Here is a 9,920-nt window from a genome sequence, read left to right on the forward strand (position 1 = left end):
TGGTAAAACATCTGTTCTCTCTCTGGGCTTTAGGTATCCAGCATTGGCTTGTGCTTTGCAACTCCTCTCCCATATGTGTCTCTTACAGAAGGTTTAACACTTGTTGGACTCTCTACAGCATTTTTAAAATCAAAACAGCAGAAAAGCAGTAAATTATAATACTATTTCCCAGAGTTTCTGCAATGAAAACTCCCCTCAGAGTTAGGACTGTGGGTTGCAAGAGGTTCTGTGACTTGTCTGGCACAGAAACCAGTGGTCAGGTGTAACTCACCCAGCGGCTGACAGACCCAGCAACAATTCTGTTTGTGCTAAAGAACAAACAAAAATCCTCCTGCCCCTTGCTCCTGCACTTTGGGGAAAAGAGTTTCCATCAGGGGATCTCGGGAAAGCCTGTGATGTCTCAGGAGTCTCAAGCTGAGGCCTGTCAGGGTGTAATTAACAGATGCAGACAGACCCTATCTCGGCATGACTAAGCTAGTTTCACACCGGATAAGCCGGAATTATATTTATTTTCATTTCACAACACGTTCATAATTTTAATGAACTCGTGTGAGATACGGAGGGGAGAGCAATGCACCATGACCAATCCTCCTCCTCCCTGAGCTGCTGGCTCTGGAATGTCAGTGGAGTCAGAAAGGAGCTGCACTGCAAACACCTTCCCCGCTGATGGGACAATGGGGAGTGTCAGGAATGGGGAGGCAGCAGGAGCCAGGCAGTGACTGAACCCTGTGCTGAGGGAGCACCTCAAATCCTGGGGGCACCTCTGGGCCCTCACACAGGGAATGGAGGGGCTGGGAAGGGAATGGAGCCCCAGGAGAGGCTGGGGGACCTGGGAAGGGGCTCAGCCTGGAGCAAAGGAGGCTCAGGGGGCCCTTGTGGCTCTGCACAGCTCCTGCCAGGAGGGCACAGCCGGGGGGTCGGGCTGTGCTCCAGGGAACAGGGACAGGAGCAGAGGGAACGGCCTCAGGCTGGGCCAGGGCAGGCTCAGGGTGGGCACAGCAGGAATTTCCCCATGGAAAGGGGGCTCAGGAACTGCCCTGGCACTGCCCAGGGGCGTTTGCAGTGCCCAGCCCTGCAGGTGTCACCTGGAGGTGGCACTCAGAGCTCTGGGCTGGGGACAAGGTGGGGACTGGGCACAGCTGGGACTCAAGGATCTGAGAGGGATTTTCCAGCCTCAGTGATCCTGGGATTCTGAGAGGGAGCAGGCAATACTGAGGCTGATTCCTGGGGACCAGGTTTGTGATTACCCATCTATGATTCAATCAACAGCTATAATAACAAAGTCTCAAGAACACTGCACTGCAGTCCAAAAGTATTGTATTTGTGGGGTGCCCTGATGAAGGCAGGAATGATGAATCTGACTCCATGTTCTCAGAAGCCTAATTTATTATTTTATGATACTATATTATATTAAAGAATACTATACTAAACTATACTAAAGAATACAGAAAGGATACTTACAGAATGCTAAACAGATAATAATGAAAACTCCTGACTCTCTCCAGAGTCCTTGACCCCAACTGGCCCCAATGAGACAAAACAACTCACAGCAGAATCCATTGGAACAATCACCTGTGGGTAAACAATCTCCAGACACATTCCACACGAGCACAGCACAGGAGAAGCAAATGAGATAAGAATTGTTTTCCTTTTCTCTGAGGCTTCTCAGCTTCCCAGGAGAAAAATCCTGGGCGAAGGGATTTTTCAGAGAATGTGAATGCCACACAAAAGCACTTGGCCACACAAACCAAACACAAATAGTGAAATGTGTCTCTCAGGCTGAAACACAAGAAATGTTTTTTGCACCAGACAATGTGATGCAAATGTTAAACAGGTAAGTGAAGACCAAGATGTTTTACAAGACACACTGTTAGAAAAGAGGTTGTAGCACAAGTTAGACCTTGTCCAGCTGTAAGGTTGCAGCTCTTGGAATAAAAACCAAATTTTCCTTCTGCTGGCCAACAACAAGAAGCCTAGGGATGCTCTCTGAACCTGCGCCTGTGCCTATAATCACCCTTTTTGGGCTCAAACCTGCCCATGCAGCAGCTGCCCAGGTGTTCACTTGTACAGCACAGGCTTTTCTGCTGCTGTGGTGGGAAACACACACACACATTATTTAAAAAAGGATGATATGTTCTCCTGAAAATGTCACATTTAAATATCAGAATATGAAGCTTTCTGGCTGTGGCTGGGACACACCTCACTCTGTTGTGTCAAATCCCTTGTCAGAGCAGCACTTTACCCTCTGGGGACTGGAGAGGAGATGATTTGGTGCAGGTCCAACCCCAGCTCTGACCTCAGTGGAAGAACACAGGGACCACATTCAGTGCTGCTGTATGGTGGGAGAAGGGCAGGGAGGAGATAACCACCCATAAATCCATAAATCCACCCAGCAGCATTCCCCAGGACCACCACAACACCAGCATGGGTAGGAATTCCCCACTTCTGCAGCTGCTCTCCTCCTCAGGCAGAGGATCTGTCAGTGATCTGTGCCCACAGGGACAGCCACTGCCAGCTCACACCTGCCCACACCAGAAAAGGACCAATAAATACAAATATTAATATAAATACTTCTCCCCAGTGCTGTCCCAGCCCCCCAGACACGGGGACCTGCCAGGCCACCACTTGGTGGCCCTTTTCCAGAGCCCATTCCCTGTGGGAGCTGTGCTGGCTCTCAGCACCCACCCTGTCTGCTGGCAGCCAGCCCCAGGGCTTGCCCCAGGAGCTGCTTCCTGCTGTTTGTTTTGGTTTGCTCTGTTTGTTTGTTTGTTCCTTCCCCTCCAGCTCTGCTTGAAGCATTCCCACTGCCTTTTCTGCCTTCTGCTGCCTTCCAAACCCCTTCTGTCCACGCCACAGCCCCCTCACACACCCCCTGTGGATGGCACTCACCTGGGGGTACCAAAATGGGGCCCAGAATTTCTGCTGCTGGTGATTTTGGCAGGTCACAAAATGATCCATCAAACGTCTTGGAGCAGAGGGCGTTTTTGGTGGGACAACATGCAGGTCTTCAGCCAACCCCATATTAAATTAAAATCAATCAAACTGAGAGGTGAGCTCAGCCCAGGCCTGCGTTTGCCACACCTGGGTAAGGCAGAGCATCCCTCAGCAGTGAGGTCAGGAGGGGAGGTGTTGGCATGCCAGGCTCTTTCCTGCTCCAAGGTCAGGGTGAATAATACTCAGGAAAGGTTGTTTTTGCAGTCTCACTAAGAAGTTTATTATCCTTGTCTATTACAAACCCAGGAGATGTGAGCTCTCCCTAACAAGTTGAGAAAGTGCCCCAAAACGGTGCCTGTTCAAGGCTAGTTAAGTCCCAATTACCCAATAAACAGGTGATATCTATATTATTTATGCTTCTAACCCAATTATGATCACTCAAAACCCACAATACAGACATCTTTCACCCTATTAGAGAAAACCACTTCTCCAAGTGAAGGAGGAAGAAGAAGGTACCAAAAAGACACCTAGCCCACACCCAAAATTCTCCACCTTGGCTCCCATATATCACCATGTACTAAAACTCCAAATCTAAGTTTTGTCACCCTGTGAGATCACACAACACTACCCAAACCACACACACACTGTTTCTGTGCTATCATCACTCAATTTCTGAAGCCTTTTCCGAGGTCTCAGCTCAAACAAGCTGTTTACAGTAGGAAGCTCCAAGTTTTCAGCCATCAGAGCTCCAGCAGGAGGGAGGATCTCCTGAGCTGTGTCCATCTCAAGGGCTGGGACCACCTGTGGTGCCACAGGTAAACAAAAACACCAACCCATAAATAAAAACATCAACCTCCTGTTTTTCAAGGATTACCCCAATCCTCCAGAGCACAGCCAAGGGAGATCCCTTTCCCCACATCACCCTAAACATCAGAGCCCTCCTGTCCCCAAAGTCCCTCCTTGCTAATACAGCAAGAAAGCAAAACCTTGAGGGCAGTATTTCACATTTTGATATATTTTTAGTGACTATTTAACATAAGAACTCCTGTGCTTCTCTGCCTCCTCATTTCTTTGCTGCACAAAACCTCTCCCAGTGTCTTTATAAAGGTGAACCACTTCACTGCCCTCCAGCCATGACAGCAGTGGCTACCTGATCATCACCCAACCACCCTAACCTGCCACCTTGGCCAGTTTTATGCACTTTAAAAGTGCCATTTTTTTCTTAAGACAGCACACAGCTCACATCCTTGCTCCCCTGAAGTCTGCACAGGGCTTGGGGTGGCTGCAGTGTGGTGAGGACTTGACTCACTCATCCCCCTCCCCAGCAAAACTCTCTCCAGTGATTTTGAGCCTCAATGGAAAGCAATTTATTAACAAGAGGGCTACAGCAGAAATCTAGCCGGGCAAATAAAGAAATAAACACCCCTGTCAGTAGAATTTATAGGGACATTTTTCGAGGGCCTCAAAGGGATTTCATTTCGTGGCAGTTTTCTATTCAAATTGTAATTTCAGGGCTGGGTGTGGAGGAACTTATTTGGCAGCTCAGGGCTGGTGAGGGGCAGGGTGAGGGTGCCACAGTCACAGGCAACAGGGGAACAAAGGGACTGGGCCAGGCCTGTGAGGTGTGAACATCAATTTGAGAATTTTCCCCTGAGCTGGGAAACAGAAATCACTGCAAAACAGTAAAAAACTGGCCAGAATGTGCCCAACCTGATTTTTTAAAATTTCCCTCCAAATGACTTCTGCTCAGAGGAGAAAGGGAAAGGATATGAAGAACCTGTTGTGGTGTGGAACCTACATATAGTTTTTGTGAAACCAGAGAGTGCATCTTTATATTTTTGCAGTAGTAGTTTTTTTTTTTTTTTTTTCCTGGGGGTTGTTGTTTTTTGTGGTTGTTGTTTTTTGGGGGTTTTTTTGTTGGTGGTGGTTGTTTTGGTTTTTTTTGGAGGGCAGGTTGTGCATCTTCTTGTGCTGTTTCAGTTAAATTTCTCATTTAGGGCCTTGAACTGGAGTGATAAAATCAGACAGGGTTGGCCTGGAACATCTCGTTGTTTTCAGACCTTGCCAGTGGTTTTTGTGCACCAAACTTTGCTTTGGGCTCTAATCTGGGGAGTTTGACTTGAGAAGTTTCCCTCCTGCAGCAGTCCTGGGCGAGCCTGAAGGTTCCATGGTGAGGCCCCGTGCTGCTCAGGAGGAACACAGGTCCATGTGCATCTCTGCTTAGGCTTAATTCAGCAAACACACCTCCTGAAAGATGAAAAAACCTGCCCTGAGGGCAGCTCAGCCATCCATTGGGGCTGGTGACAGCAGCAGGAAGGGCCCTTGCAGCAGCTCCACTTGGAGAAAATCACCAGCTTGTTCCTGCACACAGAACTGAAACCAAAATCAAGGTTTAAGAAGGGAAAAAAAAACAAAACAAAAAAACCCAGCATTGCAAAACAGCAGCTTATTCTGGGCTCACAGCAGCTCACTATGGAGCAGTTGCAATAAATAAATCATCATCCAGTTTGGCCCTGGAGCTCAGCTGAAGCCAAAGTGGGAGACACAACATTCCTGGGAGCTGTCACGAGGAGCCCTGTCCCATCTTTCCAAGGCTTGCAGGAGCAGGACAAGCTGCAAGAGGCCAAGTGCTAGGCAGAAATTATTTCACTTCCTCCATGCCCCTGCAGCAAAAAAAATATTTCTCGCCCTGAATCAGCCCTGATTAATTTATTGCGGAGTTTTGGGTTAAAACGTCTCAATTGCTCTTTTGTTCTGGGGAGGACGCTCTTGTTTTTTATGGATATTTATTAGTGCAGCTCGTAGACAGCTGATTTCATTTCCCATCTCTCTGGGTTTTGGCTCTGAGGAGGGAAGGATGGAGTCATGGGGCTGAAACAAGGCAGACACAGCGCTCAGGGTTTTGTCTCCTCCAGCACGAGGAGCTGCTCAGGACCAGACCCTGGGCTGCTGTGAAATAAAATACATTGAAATAAGTGTGGTTAGCCAGGCAAGCCTGGAACATCACCAGCTGAATCAAAGCTGAGCTAAGACAGGCTGAAAAAAACCAGAGTGCAGGGATGCCTTCAGCTCAGGGGCAGAAAGGATCCACACCAGGGTGGATTTTAGCTTCTATTACCAGAATTTTACCCAGATTTTTTCTCCTGGGTTCAGAATCACCCCACTGCAATTTCCTGGGCAGAGGAGCTGGCCCAAGCCAGGCGGTTGCTGCTGAGCTTTCTCCACTCTCACATGAATAATTGATGGATAATTAATGTAAATAATTAATTCATTCATCCTCAGGGATATCAGGTGATGGCTTCTGCCTGACCAGGGCCTGCCAGGTACCAGGAAGGGAAGGGTGGAGATGATTTTCTCCCCTCCCCAGAAAGGGAAATTAACCATATGCTCTCTGTGAGGAAATGCTGTCAGAGAGTATTGTCAATACTGCCTTCCCAATACAGCAAGAATGAAAAACCTTGAGCACAGTATTGCACATTTTGATAAATTCTCAATGACTGTTTAATGTCAGAACTGCTGTGCTCCCCCATCTCCTCGTTTCTTTGCTGCATATAAAGCTCTCCCAGTGCCTTTATAAACTTGAGTTAAGCAGGCTTGTGAATAGTCCTGTAAATATATTTTATTGCCTTTCTCTGTCTTTATGTGGATGTGAGTCTGGAGGACAGACTCTTCTCCAGCCTTTTCTGCCTAGAGCTCTGGCTTTTGGTTAAAATTGAGTTTTAACATCATCTTTCAACTGCCTTGGGAGCCAAAGAGGACCTGGCAACATCTCAGAAAGAAAGGGCTACAAGAAGATATTGAGGCAGATGATTCAACTGATTAAACCCAGAGCTTAAGCCTGGTCTCTCAACCAACAGGAATCAGAACCATGCACTAGGAATGAGATGCAGGGCTTCAAAGTCATGGTTAATTAAGCAGGAAAAGAAGGACAATATGGTATTACATCATTTTCTCAGAGCAACATGGGTGCTACATGCTGAACTGATGATTATTAAATGAATTCTACAGCAATAGCTGCATAAAAACAGATATTTAAACACTTCATGGCTTCATGTCCTTCACAGGGTAGATGTCTACCTCTGGACATGAATTTTCCCATCAAGTATTCCTCTCAGACTCTCTCCCATGAATAGCAGCTCTGTGTGTGAGAGGAAGATAATGAGGACAGCATTTTTAATCATTTCTCATTTAATACTGAAAATATTGAAGTGGTTTCATGTTTGTTTCCTACCCAGGTAGGTTATTCCAGCAAGGAGCCACTGGTTGGATTCCCAAAAAGCTGAGGCTCACAAGAAAACATTTACAGAGATTATTCTCACAGTCCCTTTCCAAAATCACCTGTCCAGTGACTCTGTGAGGCTGCAAAATTTTCCTTGCTTAAGTATTTCTGCACTAGGAAAATAGAGCCATAAAAACCTCCAAAACTGAGCTTTGTTTCCTTCCCAAGAAAGAGCCTTAAAGTGGAATGGTCCTCCTTTTAATCCAGGGTTTGCACAGACATCAGCTTGGATGGTATTAGAATTCAGGGGGGAAAAGAAACCAAAAAAAAAAAGAAATTAAAAAAAAAAAAGTGATTTCTGGTTGCTGTTGTCGCATCTGCCCAGTGGGACAGCATGGAATTCAATACCACACAGTGCCAGGCTTTCCAGATCCACATCTTCCAGAGGTTTCACTGCAATTCTTACTTTTTACTCCAAAGCCACTGGAGAAAATGCTCAATGAGATTGACCCCAGGACTGATCCCTAAGGATCTCCAGAAAGAACTTCCTCCAGCTCAGTGTTTTCCTTCTTAAAAATGTTGGTCTTTAAAAAAAAAATTTCATTTTCCTAACAGCAGCAGATTAATCCTGAGGACATGGATGAACTGAATGGATTCTGGAGCATAATTTCAACAGCAATGAAATAGTTTAATGATCAGCAAGGGAAGAAAATTCTGATTTGACCAACATTACAAGGAAAAAAAAAAAAAAAAGATGAGCTGGAGGATGACAGATCACCAAAAGGAACTTTAGGAGGAAGATTTTAGGAGCAGGCAGACTTTGTGAAGGGAATTAGAATAAAATTAGAGGAGGAACACATTTAGTAGGAAAGTGAGGATTGCTAAGAGGATCGATGGTTGATCCTCTCTCAGTGGGGTCACCAAACCCTGGGCATTTCTCTCAGTTTGGATTGCTCAGAAGAAGTTCAGCTGTATCACCTTCTGTCTCTAAGCACCCTGGACATGCTTTTACTGCCTTGTTTTCCTTCCATTTTGACTTCACCACTCCCATATTTTATTTTTCCCAGAAAAAACAGGAAAAGAAAACAAAAAAAGCTTTGCCATAAACATTTATCAGCACCTGGATCCCCATGTGTAAAGAGTTTTCCTCTCCTCAAGCACCTCCAGGCTGATGGATCAAACTGCAGGAACTGTCAGAGCCAGCTCTAAATACTAATACTACACTAAATATTTCCAGATAATCACATTTATCCACACATAAATATCATCTATACATCACAGGCACAAAGAGGGGGACATTCTGATGCACACACAGACACACACACGAGTGTCTGCTTTGGGAAACAATAGTGAGAAGGGAGTTGAAATAGTGATACAGATTGTCAAAACATTATCTCAAAATCAAATTAGCATTATCATGCCAAAAGCAACGCTTTATGCAGTACTTCCTCAAGACTTAATGGGGTTTTTTGGGTGTTTTTTTTGGTCCAGAAAAATTTTTTGAGGGATGCTTTTCAAAATTTGGTGGGTGAACTCAGACCTCAAATAACAAATTGTTTTGACAGCACACACTCCGTTCAAGCAGTTACATTAAAGGTATAAAACTCCAGATGAGTCTTTAATGGAAACATGTTTTTTTTCTTCTGCAAAACAACTCCATGTTTTATCTTCCCCCAAAAATACAGTTTGAGCTGGTGGGGAAAAAAATTACTTTGGAAATTGATTTGTACTGATTTGTAGAACAATATCAAGGATAAATGTTAATAAAGAATCTTTGTAATTTGATCTGTCATTCCTAACTTTGGTTAAGTTCCTGCCTTTAAAAACCCATTTCTGGGCATTTTTATGTATTTTGTCTCCTGTAATTTTGGGTAGGGGAGAAGCAATTGAGTGATGTGACATCTCATTGGAACACCTGGAAAAACTGGTGTTATAAACACTGAGTTAGAGAACCTGTCCACAAAACAAAACAAATTTGGTAAATCTGCTAAAGTGGAGTCAGGATTAAATCCAGAACTGCTCATGCAGGGGTGGCAAAAACCTTGGCTTTTCTCAGAGCCAATCAAGCAACACCAAGTATTAATTTAGCAAGCTTTAAAAAATCATTTTTATGAGCCATTACCACAGGGCTCCCTTCCCAAAGAACAGGAGTTAATTTGAAATAGATTTCACCTGTCTGGGTGAGTTGGACCATATCCCCATGCACAGGGAGGGATGAGTTTGAAGACAAAGCAGAGATCCCCACTTCTCTCACAGACAAATGCACTTCCTGAGGAATTTTTACTGATTTTCTGCAGTTTTTGCAGGAAAAAAACTACCTCTGCTCTCACACAATGAAAGAACCACACAGAGCTGGTTTGGAGATTGGTGGATTTTTCCCAGTCACCAGGAAAATGGAAACTTATCCGAACCCAAACCCAAAAACCAAAACCCACCAAAAAAACCCCAAAAAATAGAAAAAACCAAAACCACACATACAAAAAACACCACAAAAACAAACAAACAAAAAAATAAAACAACAAAAAACCCCAAAGAAACCCCAAACAAATCAAAACCAAAAAAACCCCAAAAAACCCCAAAGAAACCCAAACCTAAACAAAACCAAAAAATCCACCAAAACCAAAACCCACAAAAAACAAACAAAAAAACCCCTCAAAACAACACATACAAAAACTTCCCAACAACCCCCCAAAAAATCCAAAAAAACTCAAAAAAAAAAAAAAAAAAAAAAAAAAAAAAAAACGAGAAAAAAAATAAAACCCCCTCA

The sequence above is a fragment of the Geospiza fortis genome, unplaced genomic scaffold (genome assembly GCF_000277835.1).
Source record: "Geospiza fortis unplaced genomic scaffold, GeoFor_1.0 scaffold43, whole genome shotgun sequence".
NCBI classification, from domain to species: Eukaryota; Metazoa; Chordata; class Aves; order Passeriformes; family Thraupidae; genus Geospiza; species Geospiza fortis.